General features: G+C 40.8%; 1 protein-coding gene and 1 long non-coding RNA gene across 23 annotated transcripts in view; both read left to right on the plus strand.

Moving 5' to 3' along the window:
- The window catches only part of MAGI2 (membrane associated guanylate kinase, WW and PDZ domain containing 2), a 598,802-nt gene that overhangs the window by 177,369 nt on the left and 396,673 nt on the right, over positions 1–24,760 (plus strand). The window lies entirely within an intron of this gene.
- LOC310658360 lies at positions 16,420–22,522 on the plus strand. The gene is made up of 2 exons (XR_014502272.1): positions 16,420–20,463; positions 20,845–22,522. It is a non-coding gene; the product is annotated as an uncharacterized lncRNA (long non-coding RNA).

Genomic DNA, 24,760 nt, shown 5'->3' on the forward strand with positions numbered 1-24,760 from the left:
TCTGCGCAAGGAGGGCGTAGGCAGCGGAGGACCCTTCCTCTCCCCGCTGGTCCCTGGCAAGGAATCATGGGATCACCTCGCCGATTCCCCCATCTGCCCCCCTTCTCCACTGGAGCTACATTGATTCTCTTCCCCAGAAGACGGGCTGCCTCTCCCACTCCCGGGACGCTCTCTGGGATCCCTTTGGAGCTTGCTCTCTCCCTCGGACACTGATGGCAGTTCCCTGACAAATGCCTAGTGGAGGAAACAAACAAGACAATTGTTGTAGTTGCTTACTTTGAATATGTGCAGTCGGCCTTCTTTTTAGGGTTGTTGCTTGGAGGATTTCCCAACGCAAGTGCCGTATGTGTAGGAGCGTCTGGAAAATACAAATTCCTTAATGCAACACAGCCTCATATCTGTGCCAACCAGATTATGATAACCAAATAAAATGTAGCTGAGGCTGAGCAACCATGCGCTAACAAGTTATTAGATAATGTGTTTTTCTTTCCAATTACTTACCCATGAAAGGTATATATTGAAATTATTAAAAGTGAATTAATTCAGCTTTCTAATTAAGAAGAAAATTAGGAAGGGGACTGACTTATTTATTCTAGAACTATAGTTAGCCATTTTTAAAATGCACGCCAGGCTAGAGCCTTCCTAATTACTTAGCTCCTGTCACTTTTCATTACCTTGGAAATCATGTTGTTCACATGGTAAAGGTGGAGTAAAATATGTCCTAAAGGGAGGCAGGGGGTAGGCAGGAAAATTGCTTTGGGCAGGCTGTTTATGCAAGTGCTCCATCTACTCCTTATCTGTATTCTGGTCCCAGGAGGGGCTGCATATACGAGTTCAGGGCAATTGGACTTTTATTCCTGTATTCTGCTAGAAAGGCTGTTGGCTTTTATATGGAATAGATCTGAAGGGTTCCACTTGCAAGCAGGGAACTCGCAAACTATGCCAGCCTCTATCAAGCACATCTGGAAACTGTGAAAGGTGAAATGTGCTGGCTGAACACAGTGATTTTAGTTTTTTTATAAATGAAGGAAGACAATCAGGGTTGGCATAATACACCCCATTTACATGTAACACCATGTAAAACATGTAAAACCATTGCAGAGTTACAGTGCTTTCTGTGGCTGTAGAGACCAATACTGGAGAGACATGTTTTGTTGCAGCTGGGACAGCTGGATGCCTTTCCTCTGCCCCAGCTGCAAAAAAACCATGTCTCTTCAGTATTGGTCTCTACAGCCACAGAAGGCGCTGTAACTCTGCAATGGTTTGACTTCACCCCTGAAGGCACACTCTTCCGTTGTCTCCCAAGACATACAGATGCCAACAATCTGGTAAGGTTTCCGGCCACTTCCACAGTTGTTCTCATGCTGAGGAATCTTAATGGCATTCACCAATATGGTTCCTTGCAGCATGTTTAGCCCACCATGTAAGTGATGCTCAGACAGAACACTTCCAGTGCAGGAGCAACCTCAGAGCAAGTAGCAAGGATGCTGACTGGTTCGTAATAAGGAAATCTTGATGGATCATCATATCCCAGTCAACATCTCCTAGAGAGAGGGGTGAGATAAAGCATGGAGAGCTTTCTGGTCCTCCTCCCTTCTCCTCTCGTTGCTTGCTTACAAGTAAAGAGACAGCAATATTAGGGAGAATAGCATGTCCTGTTTGCTCCTGGCACTGGCAGTAACCCCATGCTGGGGTTTAGGCATTGGCAGTTGGTCAATAATACAGACCCCTCATGTCAGACCTGTCTTTCCAGGATTCAAGCAGAGATGTCTAGATCATAAGGGTGTATGTGCCTGTAAATAAAACCAATCTTTCAAGAATGTAATATATTTGTAGAACACAATTCTTTCTCCAGTATCCACTGAAATACAGGCTTGTCCAACTTCAAAGAGACTGCGATCTACTCCCACTATAAAAAAAATAGTGATCTACCCACTGGATTGACCAAGGTTGTTGAGCTTTTTTTAATAAGTCAAAATTGTTGGGCTTTTTGAGGGAGATGAAAGCTGTTTTTAGGGGGGTGGGAGGGGTCCCAAGATCTACCGTGATCTACCACAGGCACCCCACGATCTACCAGTAGATCACGATCTACCTGTTGGCCATCCCTGCACTAAAACAATGAAAATGCCTCACCCTCTCTTTAAAACCAAGGCAGCATTGTTTAATTTTCCTTCACAATATTATTGGTAAGCTGACACAAACAACCTTGCACTTCTGCTTTTGGGTGAGGACATCTGACTGGAATAGGTAGCTGTTTGCATAATGTTTAGCACATCTTCTATCACACTTCACAGTTTCAATATGCTGCAGAGACATTAATGTCATAAGGGCTTTTGCAAGTTAGCAAGTCTGTTTATAGACCAGCCTCTGCTATTGTTGAGTGCCCGCAGCAGGGTGAAATACTTTTCATATACAATGCCCTCCTGTCCCCAAAAGATAGCATAGTCATTGACACTAGCTGTTGGAAATAAAGTTTGTGCTCATTCCCCCTGATGCTGTCCTCTGAAGCTGATGTTTATTACTGTGTTGCCCAGTTGCTTCTGAGCAAAACTTCTGAGTAAAACAAGAAATCGGGCAACAAATTCTTCCTAGAATCTTATCCCGCATAAAAAGTGTTGTAGGCATCAGATGCATTGAGAATTAAATAACCCTGAGCCCAAAGCATTCACTACAGATGAGCTCTGCCCATTCTGTGCCTCTTTGTCATTTACTGTTCTAGCCTTGGCTCCTTTGGTGGAAAGGGGGAATTTTGCCACATCTCTGCATGAATGTGGTTGTGTCATTCTGTAGCTGTTGAGAAAGAGATGCAGCAGGACAAGCCATCTCTGGGGTAAAGTGTTGGTGGTGAACTCCGCTGAAAGGAAGCTAGAGGAAGCTGTTTAATACCAGGTCAGACCATGGGTAAATCTAATCCAGTACTGTCTACTCTGACTGCCTATGCGTTTCCTGGATCTCAGATAAAGGTATTTCCCATCACCTGCTTAATTGGTCCTTATTTGTTGCTGTTTTTTAAAGTAATGATCCCAGTGAATCATAGAATCATAGAGTTGGAAGAGACCACAAGGGTCATTGAGTCCAAACCCCTGCAAAGCAGGAAACACCATCAGAGCACTCCTGACATATGGTTGTCAAGCCTCTGCTTAAAGACCTCCAAAGAAGGAGACTCCACCACACTCCTTGGCAGCAAATTCCACTGTCGAACAGCTCTTACTGTCAGGAAGTTCTTCCTAATATTTAGGTGGAATCTTCTTTCTTGTAGTTTGGATCCATTGCTCCGTGTCCGCTTCTCTGGAGCAGCAGAAAACAACCTTTCTCCCTCCTCTATGTGACATCCTTTTATATATTTGAACATGGCTATCATATCACCCCTTAACCTCCTCTTCTCCAGGCTAAACATGCCCAGCTCCCTTAGCCGTTCCTCATAAGGCATCGTTTCCAGGCCTTTGACCATTTTGGTTGCCCTCCTCTGGACACGTTCCAGTTTGTCAGTGTCCTTCTTGAACTGTGGTGCCCAGAACTGGACACAGTACTCTAGGTGAGGTCTGACCAGAGCAGAATACAGTGACACCATTCCTTCCCTTGATCTAGATGCTATACTCCTATTGATGCAGCCCAGCATTGCATTGGCTTTTTTAGCTGCCGCGTCACACTGTTGGCTCATGTCAAGTTTGTGGTCAACCAAGACTCCTAGATCCTTTTCACATGTACTGCTCTCAAGCCAGGTGTCACCCATCTTGTATTTGTGCCTCTCATTTTTTTTGCCCAAGTGCAATACTTTACATTTCTCCCTGTTAAAGTTCATCTTGTTTGTTTTGGCCCAGTTCTCTAATCTGTCAAGGTCGTTTTGAAGTGTGATCCTATCCTCTGCCACCCCTCCCAGTTTGGTGTCATCTGCAAATTTGATCAGGATGCCCTTGAGTCCATCATCCAAGTCGTTGATAAAGATGTTGAATAAGACCGGGCCCAAGACAGAACCCTGTGATTGAACCTTGGACATTTTACACACAAAGCATGCACTGTTATGATCAAATACTAAGTTATAGCCTTACTCTTACACACTCCAATAAAAAGTAAGCAGTTTAAGCTTCAACAGTGATGTGTTATCTCCTATTAATTTCAAATGGAAAACTATCCCTTTAATATTGCTATACAGTGGTACCTCTGGTTACGAACTTAATTCGTTCTGGAGGTCCATTCTTAACCTGAAACTGTTCTTAACCTAAGGTACCACTTTAGCTAATGGGGCCTCCCACTGCCGCTATGCCACCACTGCGCGATTTCTGTTCTCATCCTGAGGTAAAGTTCTTAACCCGAGGTACTACTTCCGGGTTAGCGGAGTCTGTAACCCGAAGTGTATGTAACCTGAGGTGGTATTAGAGTTTCAGTCCTGGACGGTGGGAACATTGGGCTGAATATCTGCTTGACAATGTAGCTCCCTGGGTGACCTTGGGCCACCTTGAGTTTCTCAGAGGTAAGGTGGGATATAAATGTATAATTACTGGAAATGTATAATTACTGGAAACCAAGACATCCCTCCCCAAAGCCTCTAATTTGAAAACAGACTGAAAAATTAACTTTAAAAGGCTTTTGGTTAAGCTAACAAAGGGCAAATGTGAAGACTTAAGTAGCATTAGCACATGATGATTTTTTTAAAAAAATACAATTGGCACCTAAGTTTGGGGCGGAGACATCTTTAAAAATATAAATAGGTTTAGATATTTTTTTTCATATGAATTGTGACCTGTTATTAACTTTTTCTGAGCCAGACAGAAAATTGAATGCAAACTGGGGAACAGTAGTTAATGACAGTGACATTTCCTGACAGAGCAATTCTTTGCATATCAACTGTGCTAATTATGCTTGAACAGACAGCAGCAGTTTAACCCATTCACCAAAGGACATTTCCTTTTGCAAAGCTTGTGATCCAAACTTTCACTTAGATAGAGGTCTTCTCTAGCACGTTACAATTTAAGGGCAAAATAAAATTTAAAGTGATAAATGAAAGCACGAGCAGTATCTTGATATGTTGTGTATCCCCACGAAGAGACTGAAGAAGAGCAGGCTTGGAAAGGCCCCTATCCTCACCTGAAAAGGGTGGAGGTGAGTCTCCCTCATGCCTTATGAATTCTAGCAGGGATGGTGCAACTGATTAAGTCAATGAGATGATAAATGCCTGGTTGAGAGGGAAGTGGTCTCTAGCTAGAGAGCCAGTGTGGTGTACTGGTTGAGAGCGGTAGTCTCGTAATCTGGGGAACCAGGTTCGCGCCTCCGCTCCTCCACATGCAGCTGCTAGGTGACCTTGGGCCAGTCACACTTCTTTGAAGTCTCTCAGCCTCACTCACCTCACAGAGTGTTTGTTGTGGGGGAGGAAGGGAAAGAAGGGGAGTGAAAGGCGGGATATCAAATCCAAACTCTTCTTCTTCTTCTAGCTACCTAAAAGTAGCTGCAATGTGACCTTTCCTGAGGAAACTCTTCTACAGACCCAGAAGATCTAAATACAGTGATACCTCGGGTTAAAAACTTAATTCGTTCTGGAGGTCTGTTCTTAACCTGAAGCACCACTTTAGCTAATGGGGCCTCCTGCTGCTGCCGCCACACGATTTCTGTTCTCATCCTGAAGCAAAGTTCTTAACCCGAGGTACTATTTCTGGGTTAGCAGAGTCTGTAACCTGAAGCATCTGTAACCCGAGGTACCACTGTAGCTTTAGGCTGGTCACAAATGGACAAGTTTCTTGGGGAGGTGTTTGCTGACCCGATCCAGACACTCTCAGACAAGACTGTTTTTTCTGTATCCATTTCAGTTGGGGTCCAAGCCTGGATTCAGTGCTAAAGCTGCCTGTGTAAGGTGAAAAACTTCCCCTGAAGTTGCAGGTTTGTAGCCTGAGGTGCTTCTGGAACTATTACAGTACTGTCACTATAGGAAAAACTCAATTATTCTTGAGAGCCTTCTTTTAGAGCGACTATCCAAGTTGTATGCGGAGGGGGGTACTTTTCAGTGGTTTTGGTTCTGTTTGGACAGTCAACTCCAGCTGGTATTTAGCTCCATTGAAATCACTGAGTGAGGTCACTTTGAGTTTTGGAGTGTGTCGCTAGCCTACATTTGTCCCTGGTTAACAGAATAATAGAAAGTTAAATTCAAAGTATAGCATCTAATTGTGCTATCATTTCCTAGCCTCATACCATTGAAACTTACTAGAAAAGATCTCCTAAACGCACAAAGTATAAATAACTGTGACACTGGCAGACATTTCGGTTGGCCAAGGGTGTGAGAGAAGCAACACACACAAAAATATTCAGCATCCTTCCTGTCATCACCAACATCAACTTAAAACCTTGATATAATCGAAACACAGTTTAATTGCATGAGAGAAAATGTCATTCACAGTCAAGAGGCATCGAGTCATCACTTTCACACAAGTTGTCAGTTCAGTTTAGTCTGTGTTGAATTTACGATAGACTATAGCAAAAGAACTTGTCATCAAATATCTGCAAAGGTCTTCACAAAGGTTAACCTAAAATCCAGAAGTTATCTTTATTGCAATAATTTCAGTATGCTGATGAGGACGCCAATGACTTGGAAAGTAACCAAAGTTCTCAGAGGCAAAAGGCCATCATGCGGTCCAGTGAACAATTAGACCATGAAAACATTTTGTATGGAAGACTCACTTTTTGTAAACTTGATATCACTTACATGACTGAACAACAGATGGAGCTTCAACATTCAGATGTACATGTCATAAATATTATAGAAAGCTTATGGTAGTGGCATAGCTGGAGTATGTTCTTTATGTTGGACAAAAATTAAACATGAATTAAAGCTGTTTCTGTTAAAACAAATTATTGAAATGTGAAAGTGATATGCATTGCGTCCATGATTTCTCCCATTCTGTCTTACATTGTGGTGGTGGTAGAATATTCTGTGTTATAATTGTATCATCATATGGCAACCTAGAGGGTTGAGTTTCCCAATGGAGAATGAAAAAAATTCAACTTTTTTCAGTAAGTCTTGTTATCATTTAGAAATAAAACTCAAATTTACATGATTGTGCATAATAGAGAGTGGAATAAACAATATATTTACTTAAAGGAAGATTTCCTCCCCTCCCCCCCAAGAAAAAATATAAAGGAAGAGCCAAGAAAAGTGTTTCTGTTTGGGCGGTCAGTAAATAAGACACTTAATAGGTAAATTGCACAAACAAATATACTGTGCATTACTTATCCTTTTAAGGAAAATAATAAGGCTGGCATCAGGAGGTAACTTGTGTACAATTCACAGTATCAGTTTAGGTGTGATAGTGCTTCGTTTTTCACATGACAACCTGCCACTGATTTCACTGCTTGTTATACAGTAGATGCTGTTCCTTCAGTCTCCACCCTTTCCACTTTTATGGATCATTCTTACTCTGTTCCAGCTTACATCTCTTTGTCTGTTGGTAAGATAATCTTGTAAGAAAGAGGCAGCCTCTGACATCTATGATAATAGCTGTACTCAAGCATGCAGCTGATTGATCTCTGAAACTAGTAACAGAACTCCATTCAGTGTTCTAAAAATTGATCATATGAATTAGTTTTGAATAATGGTATAAACTATACACAATTAGGAAGACTTGTTTTGCTCATAATATGTTGTTCAGTCTTTATTTGTGGTCTTCATAATAAAGAATATAATACTAAACAAAGCAAAGATCTACTCTTTTATTGTTATTTTAACACAGTGGATAATACTTGTGGATTTTGTTGCCTGCCTCTGTATATGGATGTCTCATCATGCAGAATATTAAACTGGCTGGCATCATATACGAACAAATGAAGTGAAAGTCTTCCAGTTTCTTGGGCGCTTATTAGGCAGGTTTGTAGTCTCAGGCATTTGTATTGTAGGCAAGTGTTATTCAATGGTAGAGAATGTATATTTTAAATGTGATTTCCAAATTTTAGCATCTAAGCAAAGCATAAATATTGTGCTCATAGAGTAAAATTACATCAGTGATATCAACAACAAAAGAAAGAAAACAGACATCCCCAGTACTGTGACTGAGAAATATATATTTATTTCAAAAAATATGTACAGTCCTGACTTCTTAAAATTCATGATCTCTCACTAACTATAGTGCATGGGAAGCAGTAAATTTTCCAAGCAGAAAATTGGTGTTAGATTAAAATTTACTAACTGAATTGGAAGTTGATAAGAAATGCAAGTTCTCATTATCATTCTAATTAATTAGATTGCAAAGATGGTCCCTTTGCCAATGAGAAAAGTACTGCACATTCTTCTTCCATTATTCATTATAGGCTTTATAATAAAATTTATAATAAAAAAATTTATAATAAAAATTTAAATACGTTTTTGCAAATGGATGGCTCTGCTTCAGAACTCCTCATTGAGCTCATTCACATGGTACAGTAAGACAAACTATGGCTTATGGGGTCTGTGGGATCAGACTAAGGTCCACCTAGCATCCTTTCCTGCCAGAGTGGTACCTATTTATCTACTTACACTTGACGTGCTTTCAAACTGCTAGGTTGGCAGGAGCCCTGTTTATTGTTTCACTGTAATTGCAAAAATAAACCAGTAAGGTCCACCTAGCATCGGCAGGTACAAGGTGGCCAATTGACAGACCATATTCTACCTCCTGCCCATGTTTGACCGAGATGAAGCCTAATGTTCTGCAGCCGCATACTGCAGTGGAGGTTCAGAAGTGAAAGGAAGTCTCTTTCAAAGAACATTGCTTACCACTGCTAGTTTTCTCCTTGATTGAGCTACAGTAAGCTTCTAGATAACCTTATGTTACCACAGAACACAACTTGAAGACGACTAAGACTGTAACTGGCTTGTTGGTTGATCATCCCTTGATGAACCACGTAGTTGTGCAGGCTGATCTCCCAAGTGAAAATAATCACTGGAAATATGCCATAGCTTGCTTCTTTAAGTTGTTTGAAGTTGTCGTTTATTGGATATCTTGAGTACAGATTAATTAAGAAAACGTAGGCATTGTTGATGTCCACTGGATTGACAGAGAAGGCAAAAATAGACTTAATTATCTTCCAAAATCTGCATTTGTATTTGAACACTGTAATTAAGTCATCATTTCATTAGTGGAACATCAGTGATATAACTTTTAATTGTGCGTTGAGAATTTCTTTGCTTTGGCTGTCTTTAAAAAGGAATTCTTGATTAGCTGTTTCCCTCACTGTACAGCTGCCCAGGTTTTCTCTCTGCTGTGCTAATGAGCTCAGCCGCTTTCTCCTCTTCACAGGCTCAGAGAGTCCACTGAGGAGTTCCACTTCTTAACTTAGCAGCATGACAGCCAATTTTGCTTGTCTCTTCCCCATGCTGCTCTGGAAACATGTGAAATAGGAAGATCACCTTGATGGGGTCTATGCTAAGTTTATTTCTCACAACAGTGAAACCAATGCCAGGGAGACATCAGCACTAGCAGAAGTGACTAAGTCATACTACTTCCACATTCATATGGTCACTCCATTAGGTATGTTACCAGAGGAGTATAGGAAGCAATGGCCATGCTTGCATGGGAGCAATTCCTGGGGCTCTCTCTTTCATCAAAAGTAGCCTACACAATTTGTGGCCCACCAAACTGAAGCAGCCTATCAGCCATGCATTTATTTAATGATTTGTAGCAGCATCTACATGCATCTCAATAAGTTTGTTCTCTGAGTACCTTACAAACAATAACATGTTAATCTGCAACCCCTTCTTATGCACCACAATTCCCTTTAAAAATAACCTAAGTTCCAACTCCTGGGATGCGGGTGGTGCTGTGGGTAAAAGCCTCAGTGCCTAGGGCTTACCGATCGAAAGGTCGGCGGTTCGAATCCCCGCGGCGGGGTGCGCTCCCATTGTTCGGTCCCAGCGCCTGCCAACCTAGCAGTTCGAAAGCACATCAAAGTGCAAGTAGATAAATAGGGACCGCTTACTAGCGGGAAGGTAAACGGCGTTTCCATGTGCGGCTCTGGCTCGCCAGAGCAGCGATGTCACGCTGGCCACGTGACCTGGAAGTGTCTCCGGACAGCTCTGGCCCCTGGCCTCTTAAGTGGGATGGGCGCACAACCCTGGAGTCTGTCAAGACTGGGCCGTACGGGCAGGGATACCTTTACCTTTACCTTTACCTAAGTTCCAACTCCAAAAGCTCTTAATTACAAATTTAGATGCAACATCACTTATGGATTATTCATGAACTTCTGCTGGGCTTCCCAATGTTTCCTTCTCAAAAATTTCATCCTATACCTCCAATATTTGTTAGAGGGATTTGCAGATTAAGAGCAGGGAGTATATTTATTACAAAAAGTACCATCCCTGTGTGCTAGGAAATTTCATTCTAACATGATTGAAACACAGATTTATATTACAACAACAACAACTTTAAAAACCAGGCAAGGAGATAACTTGCTACTCCAAACTGGGAAAAACCAGTTAGAAAACTCACATTAAATTCACTGTTCAGCAGGCCAACATAACTTGTGACATGCCAAGCTGAAAATAGTCCACCTCTGATGTATTATCAATTCTCACACACCCTATTTCTGTGGTCCCAGGAAAGAAATGATCAAATTACGTTTTTTCTCCATATATGAATCCTGAGCTACATCTTGGTGAGTCACAAATTGTGTAAGTCTGGTCTAGAGCTACTTGGAAGTTAGGCAAGCTTAAGTAACGCTGATGGAAGGGATTGTCGAATCAGTGTGAAGGACACCTGAATAGTGGAAGTGATGAGTCAAGGTGCCAGAATGGTGCTTGATTATTCCAGAAACTGATGGAGTATAAAGATTATTGTCGTTGAAAGAACCAGACTACGAAATAGATGGATTTTGTCAGGGAACTGATTTGTAAATCCGGGGGACTGTCCCCAGGAAATGGGGACGTCTGGTAACCTTAGTGTAAAACACTCTTATATCACTATAGTAGTCATGATTCTTCCCCACTCCCTGCCAAATAATCCTGGTAACTAGTTTGTGAAGGGTGTTGGGAATTTTAGCTCTGTGGAGGCTGATTGAAAAAGAAGCACTTCATAATAAAAAGGGTATTTCTGCAGAGGGGTGTGTGTCACATGTTTTGAATTCTTCCTCATATTGAGGTGTACATGGATTCCCACATATCCTGAATTTTCCTCAAATCGAGAAGGTATTGTATGTGGGGCATGGCATGTAGGAAGAAGGGTAGGCTAGAGCCCCAGGCACAAAAGAGTTCCTCATGTAGGGATCATTAGATTCTGAAGTGACAGAGTCCTAGAAGACATGTGCCATGTTTTCTGAATGTTTGCATTTGCTGTTAGATTTGGACCTGACCTTGATAGGTTAAATGCAGCAGGTTGTCAAAAGCTTTGATCTGTAGAACCATGCAAAGCTACACTTTTCCTGTTGGAAAGCCCCAACCATGATTCCCTGATAACCTCACCATTCGCGGATTATATTTCTGATTAACTTGTGCCAAATTGAACAATAAATGTATAAAAATAGCTACTTTAATTCTATCTATAAATAGTAAGGGGGAACATAATGGATCAAGTCACTATATTAACTACCTCTCAGAAATTCTGAGTACACAGCAATTTATCTTGCAGTGCAATTCAAGTGCTGGCAAATAAAATTACAGCTGTAATAAAAGAAAACTTTTCCAGTATACAAAGCTAATGATATTTCTGGTAATTAAGATACCAAATAGTCTGATCACTGCTGTTTTCTAAAATACAGTAGAACTGGTGGATGGATTTTTTTGTCTCTTCTTTTTTTCTTTGTGAGTGAATGGATAATAGGCTCACAATTTAAGCTGGAAAATAAACTTGTGTTAGAAGGTTCTTAATTATTTGTCCATTTGGAACACAATTAAAATGTGGCTGATTGGTTAGCATTCACAAGTTTTAAATGACAACTCAAGTAATCTTTTTAAATTGGATAGTCAATATTTGCTGTGAGATGTTGCTAATACCAGCCAATGCTCATCGAAAACTTGGCTTCAGGTTTACAAACTGAAAGAGCCATTGTTCATTTTAATTTTCAGCTGCACAATTTGTTGTTATGTTATTGTAGCCTATTACTTAACTCAGCCAGTAACATTATGTGTATTGTTGGATGATACATGCAGTTTGCTTTTTGCTAAAAAATAGTTTGTTTTGTGCAAGTACCTAATGCTTTGAAATAAAGCCAATATTCTTTAACTGTTGAGTTGACCTACAGACAAGTTGATTGGTCTCTTTCAAACTTAATGTCTGTCCTACTGAGCTCCAAGCGCTGAATGTGACAGAATGGGTAGCCGAGTGTAAACGAACACCTTCCCAGTGGAACTATATCTTTGAAGATGTGAATGTTGGGACTTACACATGGCTGGGCTTACAGCAAAACAGGCATTGGGAAAACATCCAGAAGACCAAAGGTTCCCCACACCCGCATTAAAAGAAAATAAAAATGGTAGCTGCTGTATCACGAAAAAAGGAGGAAAGCAATAAGGCAGCCGTAAGAGCAGTGAACTGATGCATCTCTCTCTCTCTCTCTTAGTGTCAGAACAGATGGTTAATGTGAGAGGACCGCTTGCAAGATCAGACGATGTATGAGAGAGTGAAGTTGAGCTGGGATCCATGACAGTCTGTTGTTGGCCAAAGTATTGGCCTGTTAAAAGTTGGAATTGGGTACCCATTTCCTGCAGTTAGTTAGTTTTGGGTTGGAAAAATTATGAAAACAGGATTCTATCATTAAAGCTTGCAGAAATTCCCACATTCTGTAAAGTCTCGTTCTACTCATATTATTAGGTGGGCCGTTCTTCATTATCTGTAGCAATTTATGTTCATGCACCGAATTGTGACTGAATTATGGAATTGGCCTGATAACATATGATATGAATACATCCACTGGAATAAAAGCACAGTGTATATATTCCCTCCCCCAAGATTTATACAGACTTTGATAAAACCCGAAGAAACTGCCAATCTATCTGAAATTAAAGGTATAATTCTGACCATCTCGCTAGCTTCAGTGGAATGCTCACTAATGTCCTCAAACATGCATATGAATTGTAAGCATAAAACATTTCCCCCACCAAAATTCAAGTGATTTGAGGTATTGGTTAGCATTCTTTAAGTGTATATATTACATTGAGGTTCCCGGAGAGGGTCAGCCTTACCAGACAGTTGGGTGAAGCAGCCTTCTTCTGGTGACACCATAGCTGGGGAATAGATGAAGACAGATATTGGTGCTTGAAAAATCGCAGCAATGCCTTTCAACATATTGCCCTTAGCGAGCTCCATTTTGTGCAGAAAAATGTTTTGCGGTAGCAGTGTTCATAATTCAAGCTTCAAGTGCCTCACACAGGGGCTATAACATTTGAATTATGGCCAGTTCTTCCAGCAAGACACATCCTTACTGGTGGATGTAACCCACACAGTGGGCCTTCAAGGACCATACTGCTGCAGCTGACATGGATGGGACAGAACATCAGCTAGGTCAGGGCTGTGCAGATGCACTGATGGAGCCAGTCCAACAGTACTTCAGCTTAGCCCCACCCACCCACTCCCTGTCTAGGTAAACTGCAGTGACACCTGTGTTGAGGGGGTGACTCCACCTGTCCACACTGACTGCTAGTGCCTATCTAAACTGATTTGACATATTAGCCTCCCCTTGGGCTTCACAAAAGGGGTGTTTAAAGCACCTGGCTTAAAAATCAGATAATTTTTTAAGAAGAGCGTGGAATGTATAAGAGCTTTGGAATGATGCAGTTAAAAATGCCGTCGCCATATTGGGAAGTTCTGCCGGAGGTCTTGAGTCTGGGAGGAGAAATAGAGAAATAGAGCTGTTTTTATATTGTGGGTGAAACTCCTCAGAGGGACTTAAGAGCAACAGTTTTGCGAGATTAATGATGGAAAGAGCAATGTTATCTATGAAGGCGATGATATATGGAAACCATCTCGATTTGAGGATTGGAAGAACGGGAAAATTCACACAGGATTATTATTGGTATTTATCGGCTTAAGGAGACTATCAGAAGAGATCATAAAGAAAAAAGAGAAAATATATGAACAAGATGTGATGTGGAAACAGCAAGATAAGACTGGATAGAATTATGAACCCTGTTTGGACTGATTTGGACTGATTTGGACATTAACGCAGTAACAAGAAGATGATCAGAATCCCCCTTCGGATCTTGAAATATGGGTCCCCCCAACAAAATTTAAAATTCGGCTTTGTAATTCGGAATTTATGTGATGTGATTTAATATGATTTGATTGGCCGGTTAATAAAAATTATTTTTTAAAAAAATCAGATAATTTAGGTCTATAGAAAACTGCTATACTTTTTGCTCTGTGCATCCAAGCGCGCTTAATTCCCCCCTCATTTTTAGTTTTACTTTCAGACACTTCTTCAAAATGTAGCATGCATAAAGTATTGACTAAAATGGCTAGATTGCATTTTCCAAGTTCTGACTTTCCCCTTCATTTTCAAAGGTTTGAGTTTCTTAATTTGCCTAATTAGGAGTATTTTTGTTTTGTTTTGTTTCATTACTGCATGTTTCAGCTCCAACTTAATCAGCTTTCACTCCTCATACCAATTAAATCATCATATGCAGGGCACCAGCTCAACTTCAGCAATTAGAGAACAATCGTCTAAGCACTTAAGGCTTGTCTGCTCAAAATAAGGTCACAAGAATGGACAGATGACCTTTAGGAAATATTACTTTACAATTAAAGTACTATGATGAATTCAAAACTATGATTACTCACTTAGATTTCAGTTCTGTAGAATGGCAGGCTGCATGTGTATCTTTTCAGTGGCTTTTAAAATACTACAGAAAAAGTCCACTAGCTCAGTTTCATTCCTAACAATTTATCTGTGAAGTACAACTGGTTTCCAATATGCACATAAACATGAATTTTTCAACTAGTGTGCATATTTGCCTTTTAATGCTGTACCCAGAGCAGTGAATACTGTTCTATGCAGCACAGACCAGTCTTTAATGTTTCAACCATGAGTTACAACAGAAAACAATTAACAACTGCAAAAAACAATAATCACAATAATAACAATAAATCTAATTTAACACATGATGAACAAGATAAAAATTTGGCATGTGCTTTGACAGCTGCCAGAGCAAATCTTGTCATAGGTAAAAGGGCTGCTTTATTACTAGAAGCCAACAAGAAATCATTTTCCTCCCCCCCAGCTCAGACAAGTTGGCTTTCCCCTCAAGAAGTGGCTCTAAAAATACTGTCCTGAGCAATGAATTACACTTCAGTCGCTTGTCCAGTACCCAGACTTGGCAAGAGTAAGATTTAACAGAAAGGAGTAGAATCCTTTTACACATATTTCTTCCACAAAATACAGAGGAGTAGCCTTTGGCCACGTTATGTATAATCTCCCTCCCTGTTTTGCAGGGGCTCCCCTCCTGAAAGAATGTGTATCTCTGCAATCCATCTGCCCTAGTACCCAGAAGACAATAGTCCATTTAACCTAGATGAAAAGATAATGTAGTTTTAGGAATTTTAACTTTCCAGTGTATATCAATTCAGGCTGTGCATGCGACTGGGGTCTGAGATACTTTCTTCACAGTGGAGTTGCAGAATTCTCTCATTTCCCTTACCTGTATCTGGATTCAGATGTGTTATGCAGCAAAATACTTGTTCCATGAGAAAACACTGCTTGCCAAACCTCTTCAGGATTGAAGCTATATGCTTGGACTAATGGCAAAGTTGTCAGGTTAATAGATTTTTATTTATTTTAGAACTCAGTGGTGGGGATGAGCTCTTTTAGCAGTTTCATATTTTTTTCCAAATGTTCTCTTCAACTACAGGACCAGTTTTGTTCAAAACATGGTGTAGTTGTTCAAACCATGTGATGAATGGTAACTAGGATAGTCATCATTGTTTGTATGCCCATGGTTGCAAGGGGAGTGTGTTAGCACTAACTGTGGTTACTATCAATGGAGACATAACATTATGCAACAGTTACATATGTGGAATATGTGCGGGAGAGGAGGAAACTTGTAGCAGCACAGTGGTTGGAGTATTAAAACATTTTGGACTTTAACAATTTTTGTCTTTTGGGCTTCCACTCTACACACATTCACAAATGAGCACGAGACTATAATTTGAAAACTTGGCACACAACTATATCCCTTACAAATGAGTCTATTAGTTTTACAATTAAGTCTGAGAGTAAGCCCAATTTAATATAATGGAACTTACCTCTTAGAAATACAACTATAAGAAAATATAAAGTAAATTTACAAGATTGATTATAATTCTGATTTATTTATTTTTGCAATTACAGTGAAATAATAAACTGGGCTCCTGCCAACCTAGCAGTTTGAAAGCACGTCAAGTGCAAGTAGATAAATAGGTACCGCTCTAGCAGGAAGGTAAACGGTGTTTCCGTGTGCTGCTCTGGTTCACCAGAGGTGACTCAGTCCTGCTGGCCACATGACCTGGAAGCTGTACGCCGGCTCCCTCGGCCAATAAAGTGAGATGAGCGCCGCAACCCCAGAGTCGGCCACTACTGGACCTAATGGTCAGGGGTCCCTTTACCTTTACCTAATAAACTGGGAGGATGGGCTTACCCATATAGTTGTTAAACCATTTAAATATTCTCTCCAGCCTGGGAACTGTTTGCAGATAGTGTTCCCCCAACCAGGAGAAATACCCGAAGGACAACACATTTCTTTAATGCTGTAAAATGTGTTTTGGATAAAGTTCTTCTAAGTTACCAAGCCCACAGAAAAGTTAAGAACTTGAGGAAGTGAAGACAATGGTGTAGGCAAAGTTTTTCAAATGCTAGGAAGGGGGGAAAGCAGTACTTATCTGGGAGTGGTCACTCAGCCTTATCAACACCTTCAGTTGCATTTTGGGACAGTGCTCCACTTATGTGGAGGGATACATCAGATGTAATGTGAGGAAACAGCAGAAAGAATTCAAGGATTAGAAAATATGGATTTTCTATAATGTGAAGAATATGACAATTTTTATTTAATTTTGGCTTAAAATTCTACAAGACAGGCTTAAACAGTATGTAGACGGAGAACTCCCAGAAGTGCAAGCTGGATTTCGAAGGGGCAGAGGAACCAGAGACCAAATTGCAAACATGTGCTGGATTATGGAGAAAGCTAGTTCCAGAAAAACATCTACTTCTGCTTCATTAACTACGCACAAACCTTTGACTGTGTCAATCACAGCAAACTATGGCAAGTTCTTAAATAAATTTGAGTGCCTGATCACCTCATCTGTCTCCTGAGAAATCGCTATGTGGGACAAGAAGCTACAGTTACAACTGGATATGGAACAACGGATTGGTTCAAAATTGGGAAAGGAGTACGACAAGGCTGTATATTGTCTCCCTGCTTATTTAACTTACTGGTATATGCAGAATTCATCATGCGAAAGGCTGGACTGGATGAATCCTAAACTGGAATTAAGATTGCTGGAAGAAATAACAACCTCAGATATGCAGATGACACAACTATGATGGCAGAAAGTGAAGAGGGTGAAAGAGGAGAGCGCAAAATCAGCCCTGAGTGCTCACTGGAAGGACAGATCCTGAAGCTGAGGCTCCAATACTTTGGCCACCTCATGAGAAGAGAAGACTCCCTGGAAAAGACCCTGATTTTGGGAAAGATTGAGGGCAGAAGGAGAAGGGGACGACAGAGGACGAGATGGTTGGACAGTGTTCTCAAAGCTACTAACATGAGTTTGACCAAACGGCAGGAGGCAGTGGAAGACAGGAGTGCCTGGCATGCTCTGGTCCATGCGGTCACGAAGAGTCAGACACGACAACAAAAATACTACAGTGTAGTTAGCAAAATACAGCTTTGCAGAAATAAATATGAAACTCTATAGCATTTAATGGGGGGGGGGGTAAACAAGTTGCAAATAATTGTGACATATGTTTCTCCAGGTATATCTTTGTGTTGCTTGAACATTATCCAGTATGTGAAGAAATCAACTCAAAATAGCATTATTTTATAGATAATGGAAAGGGTGAGGATTGTTGCTCTCATAAATAAGGGAAAGGGAACATGACAACAATGGTTGAATGTTTTTCTTTTGAATGGCAATACTGCTTGAGAACATATAATAAATCATCCATCACGTTCCTCCTATTTTATTATCAAACAAGCTAGAAATAAGTTGATTCGTCATGAGTTATGGCATTCATTCCACAAACAAGAATGTAGGAAATTCATTTCTCCAGAGGAAAAGATAAAAAATCATTAGGGAAATATGTAGGCTGTTCAATCAAAATGATTATATTGTATGAAAGTGAAAACAAGCTTTGACAGAGAGTCATTTTGATTTATGGTTTAAATGTCCTTGGTAAATAAAAGCAGTTATGTATGTATGCATTTTGAAATTAGTATTTCCTAGGTGAAAAACATGCAGTAAACTATAATTACTTCTTCTGAATTTCAAGAGGGGAATAGGGAAATACAGTTATTTAAATTTAAGATTGATTCATGTGACAGCAGGATCAATAAAACATGTTGAACAACATTTTGATTCTGCTGAGGTCAATGGTACATTAACATTTACTGGAAAAGAAACAAAATTTTACACACCTAAAGTTTTAACCACACGGAAAGTTCCTCTGCATAAGTAAAATATAATAGGGCACTTTCAAGAAGTGACAATTACATATTTCAATTAAATTGTAAATGAAATTTACAAATAAAAGATCTGTATAGAACATTGATAGACAACTTCTGTATTCTCTATGATAAAAATTGTAATTGTCTTCTGGAGCATTCTCCACAAGAGCACAAACTTCAGAGTGTTCTCAGCCAGACAAATTGGCTTAGAGCTGCTCTTGAACTGAAGAGACCCAACACATCATTGGGTAAAATTGAGGGCAGCTGATCTGCATCCAATTCTTCATACAAGCACACTAACCTTTCTCAGAATCTTGCTTTGCTATTTCTTTCTGCTCTTCTTTTTCACTAGTCCTCCATCTCTGTGTTTTCCTCTGCTGCTTATAAAGCAGAAACAGCCCGTTCCATACCTCTTCTTTTCCACCCCCTTCAGTACATCTGAGGTTGCTTTCAAATAGCTGGTGTGGGCAGGTAGTCAAACTACCTTGGCATCTCCCCTAGCCTCATCACACCTCACTTTAAGATCTTCACAGTTAGGAACCACATAGGCTCGCATATAACCACACAAAGATATAATCCATATAAAGTTGAAAACAGATAAAATATTAAAAATGTGGAATATTCATTTTTCTTACAACTTGATGACCTTCCGCCCTCTTAAAAGTGTGGACAGACTTTTTAAACACACCTGTTGTTAGGGCATTAAAGCCAGCTCCTCCTGTTTCAAGGGGCTTGGCTCCAGTCTGTGGGCCAGGAGTTGACCATCTCTGGTATAGAATGTGTTTATCTTGTCACAATTGAAACAAGCCAATAGCCACCATTCAAGGGAGTACACACAATACTGAATATCTATTTAAGTATTTCATGATAAAAGGACACTAAAGACAAAGTATAGTGTTAATTTTTTTAAAAAATCAGATCCACAAGTCAGCTTAAAAAACATGGTTTGGATCCAGCCTTAATCGTGCTTGGAATAGAACCGTTAAAATCAATTCCTAGACGGCATGAATTAAGACTCAGGGAGGAGAGATGGGTAAGTTGAACCTTTCTAAAAGGGATATTCTTCCTCTGCCTAAAAATTACTATCACATTTCAGTAGAGCTGTGCTTCTCTTGTTTGATAACTACAGATGATACTTCTGTAGGCCAAGTGTTCATAGAGATGCACCTTGATCTGGGGGCTCTTTGATATTACAAAAACCAGTTCTAACACATTTTGATTAATTAATTAATTTTCTTTAATTTATATGGCTGGGCATGACCCATAGCTGTCAACGTTTTCCTTTTTTTAAGGGAAATTCCCTTATTCCAAATAGAATTCCTCACAAGAAAAGGGAAAAGTTGACAGCTATGGCATGACCTGTGCACACTTTAAAAACAATGGAGGCATTGGTTTTTTAAAAAAACAGTCCACTTTAAAACAACTGTTTTTCAGTTGCATAAATTGTTCCGAGTGTCAGTGAACAGTTTGTCTTAACATTCAAATACGTATTGCCTGAGTTATGAGAGTTTTTAAAGGATCTGGTGCTTTCTAACTTAGTAGCAAAATAAATATATGTGCAGTGTCATGTTGGTTGTATCTTGGAAGACATAGGCATTAAGCTTGCCTGCACTTCTACACCTCTCACTCTCCATTTTCAGAAAGAGGCACTTGGAAAAAGATGAAAGAGAGACAAGCACAGTTCGGTATGTAGGAGGTCCTTGTGTATGTGTACTGTAGCCCCCCACATCTAAGGGCCATTCCTCCTGTTATTTTGCATCATGAGAGCTCTTTCCAATGCATTGTGTCAGAAATCCCACTGAGCTAATCCAAATCTTTATTCCAGTCATAGACCAGCATAAGATAAAAGCACCTTCATGCACAAATAAGTAAGCTAACTTACTGTAGTGGGTAAAGGTAAAAGGTAAAGGTACCCCTGCCCATACAGGCCAGTCTTGCCAGACTCTAGGGTTGTGCGCCCATCTCACTTAAGAGGCCGGGGGCCAGCGCTGTCCGCAGACACTTCCGGGTCACGTGGCCAGCGTGACAAGCTGCATCTGGCGAGCCAGCGCAGCACACGGAACGCCATTTACCTTCCCACTGGTAAGCGGTCCCTATTTATCTACTTGCACCCGAGGGTGCTTTCGAACTGCTAGGTTGGCAGGCGCTGGGACCGAACGACGGAAGCGCACCCCGCCACGGGGATTCGAACCGCCGACCATGCGATCGGCAAGTCCTAGGCACTGACTGAGGCTTTAACCCACAGCGCCACCCGCGTCCCACTGTAGAGGGTACACATACTCATACTCTCAGATACAATAGACCAACATAAGATAAAAACACATAAAACATGTAAAACAAACCCTCAGTTTTAGTCCTACTGTGTGGCTAGATATTGTGCTGCTATGATTGACATACGTCAGAGGATGGTATGTCCAATTGAGCCCTATCTCCTGGCATTTGAGGCAACATACTCAAAGAAGCTGTGTACACACTCTTGTTTACTCTGCATCCAGTGTGCTCCTGCTGTTGATTTGCAAAGGGGTTTCACACAACATTAGCCACAACCCATATCTATCCTGTATCTATCCTGTTGTTTCTTACGAAACCCTGAATGGAATTCAACAATGAGCTCTTCCAGTCATTCCATCTGTGCAAGCACTGCAGCTTGCCAAATGGAATGATTTCTACTCTCCTCTCCACACACTGTTCTGGAAGTTCTCCTGACAGCCCCTTGCTGAGCAGAAACGCTTGTGCAGAGCTTATGGGGCTGGTTAGTTGAATCCCACCCACTGTGTTTTGATTCATTTCCCCACAGACCAGCTTCTATCCTAATTGGGGGGGGGGGGGGAGAACAAACTAGCTGCCCATTAAGCAGGTAATGTCTGTGTAGCCATTGTGTCTAGAGCAGGGGTGGGTTATCTTTTTTAACCTAGAGCCACAAATACCCCCAGGGAAAATTTGGCCTCAGGCTTGAGGTATCTCACCCCTGTTCTGGTGAATTGATGGAGCATTTACCATGCTGATTGCAGTGAGTAGAACTGGAGACCTCTGAAAATAATCTGTGAACTGTAGTTTGCTTTAACTGTCTCATGTTCTCTGTATTAGATCTGAACAACAGCTGTAGTGTTACAACCTGCCAGACTCCACAGATTTCTATTCAGTATGCGTTGTCCCAGCCAACATGTCAGCTGTAAATCGCAACCATGCCATTATATGGCACACTAAGACATACAGGGTGGTGGTGCATTGGGCTGAATTCTGCAATTAATTAAAGAGATAAACTGGTAGTGAGATTTTTAAAAAACCAATTCCTAGCTGACATTCTTAATTTGTTTATGAAAATTATGACAAACAAATAGAGGAATTGCTTTGTTAACTGTCAAACAACTGACTTTACCATTCAAGGGGAATGTGTCTGCATGTGACAGAGGGAGCTAAGTTTGATGGACACAAAGCAGGAGGTCTCTGCAAATAGTTCATAAAGTGCTTCTCTGAAGTGCTGATGAAAATGGACAAGAAACATGTAGGATCTGGAAGCTGACAAATTATTAAATGTAGTGTGCATATTTTTAGAGTACTGTCTCCCCTTTAATTTTTAACCACTTAGTTAGACAACAGGCAGATCAATCCTATACATTGGTACCTCTGGTTACGAACATAATTTGTTCCAGAGGTCCGTTCTTAACCTGAAACCGTTCTTAACTTGAGGTACCACTTGAGCTAATGGCGCTGCGGGTTGCACAATTTCTGTTCTCATCCTGAGGTAAAGTTCTTAGCCTGGGGTACTACTTCTGGGTTAGCGGAGTCTGTAACCCAAAGTGTTTGTAACTTGAGGTGTTTGTAACCCGAAGTACCACTGTATTCATATTACACTGGGGCCAGTCCTACTGCACCATTAGGAAAGTTGGCATAACCAATGCATGCTGAATTTAGGAAGGGAGAGGAAAACACACATGCAGAAAATACAAATCAGGATCAACACAATGTCCACAGTGTCCCAAGAAACTGTGGCACAGTAGACCAATTGGAGACTCTGCCATTTATGATGCAATGTGGCATGCAGACCTCCACCTTCTCTAGCATTCTAACCTCCTCCACTAGTGGTTCTGGGGGTTAGAACAGTTTTCTTTAAAAAATATTTTACCCTTGAGAGCAGTAAGCACTTGGCCACTGTAACAGATGAACCCTTTTGAAGCCCTTTTGAAAAGCTCAGTGTTGCCCTTTTCCTCACAGCAACCCATTATCCCCATGCCATATAAATCAATCATTTGGAGTGTAGTCAACAGCCTTTGAAGTCAATGGTAAGATCTACATTGGTTTTTAATGGATTTTGTGCCTTGGAGTTAGTGCACTTTTTCTGCTCTATTTCAGTTTTTTAAAAAATCAAAAGGTTGATCTATTTTACATCTGAATAGTTTGTTAATGTTTCATAAGTTAAAATAAAGCAAGTACTAACACACTAATGGTGTTTGGCCTTTTGTTGGTTTTAATATTTTAAACCTATAAATAAACAAAATCATACAAATATAAATTGGGGAAAACTGTAGAAAGAAGGTTGTCAAGAACAAGGCTGGCTCTCAGGTCTGTATTTTTCTAACTCCCATGACTAGCATTACCTTTTAGTTGACCTGAAGAACAGAATAGGATTCCACATTTATTTGAAAAAAAGAAGAAGTACCCAACATTTATCCGACTGGAAGGTCATTGGCTTTAGTGAACCCAAACTTCTTAAAGTTGTAGCATTAAACTACAACTACAGCATTAAACTAACATTTTGCTCCAGTTATCCACAGCAGAGTGATCCAGAACTAGGCTCCCAGTTTGAGCCACCTCCTCTGGAACTGTCAAGCATTTATAAAGCCTTAAACAACTCAGGAATGCAATGCCTCAAGGACTGCCTCTCGCCATATGAAGCAGCCTTGACCCTGTGATCATCAGCTGAGACCCTTTTTCATTTGAGAGCCAGTGTGATGTAGTGGTTCAGAGCGGTGGACTTGTAACCTGGTGAACCGGGTTCACTTCCCCGCTCCTCCACATGCAGCTGCTGGGTGACCTTGGGCCAGTCACACTTCTCTGAAGTCTCTCAGCCCCACTCACCTCACAGAGTGTTTGTTGTGGGGGAGGAAGGGAAAGGAGAATGTTAGCCGCTTTGAGACTCCTTCGGGTAGTGATAAAGCGGGATATCAAATCCAAACTCTACATGTTCCTCCCCTCCTCCATGAGAAGTCTGAAGCGTGGCAACATGAGAACAGGCCTCTTCTGTTGTGTGGCAACATGAGAGCCAGTGTGGTGTAGTGGTTAAGAGGAAAGGAGAATGTTAGCCGCTTTGAGACTCCTGAAGGGGAGTGAAAGGCGGGATATCAAATCCAAACTCTTCTTCTTCTCCTTCTTCTTCTTCTTCTTCTTCTTCTTCTTCTTCTTCTTCTTCTTCGGTAACTCCTAGTTTCTGGAATGCTCTCCACAGGGACGCTTGCCTGGTACCATCATTACATACCTTTAAGCGCCAGGTGAAAATGTTTCTGTACATTTTGCCACAACATGCAACAGAAATACAAACTTCCATATTAAACCCACCAGTGAAATCCGCAAAGACAACAAACATTATATTCAGAACCTTTAAAAGAGAGTGACATACTTCTAAGTATATCTTTATTCTTGTTAGTATAACACATTAGGTATCCTTTTACACTTCAGTTTTGCCAGATGTAATGAAGACCGTGGATCAAAAATAAGGTGTAGCTTCTGGCTTCCTGGTTCTTCTATTTTTGTTGGGATGAGGTTGCATGCATTACGTATGTGAAAATTTTAAGTGTAAATTTAACACTTTGCTGTCAGCATCAGGAAGGCATCATTCAGCCAACTCAAGCTGCATTTCCCTGCATTGACCTTCCCATGTATCTCATATGTGATCAGCAAATGATTTAGCTTACAGATGCTACTACCTGGGAAACATATCGACAAGCAACTTCTTTCTGGTTCGGAGGTTGTCCTGTATTGCATGTTTTGTTATTTTGCTAAAGGTTTAACTCAGTGCTGTTTCACTCACAGCACTCACTCCTATGGGCTTCCATTGGGCATCCAGTTGACCACTGTGAGAGCAGGATAATGCACCACATAGGCTTTTGGCCTAATTCAACAGGGCTCTTCTTATGTTCTTCTCATGTTGTTACATTTTTCGGTTGGCACAGTGCATTTCTCTTT

This window comes from Podarcis tiliguerta (assembly GCF_965153285.1).
Source record: "Podarcis tiliguerta genome assembly, chromosome: 10".
Classification (NCBI taxonomy): domain Eukaryota; kingdom Metazoa; phylum Chordata; class Lepidosauria; order Squamata; family Lacertidae; genus Podarcis; species Podarcis tiliguerta.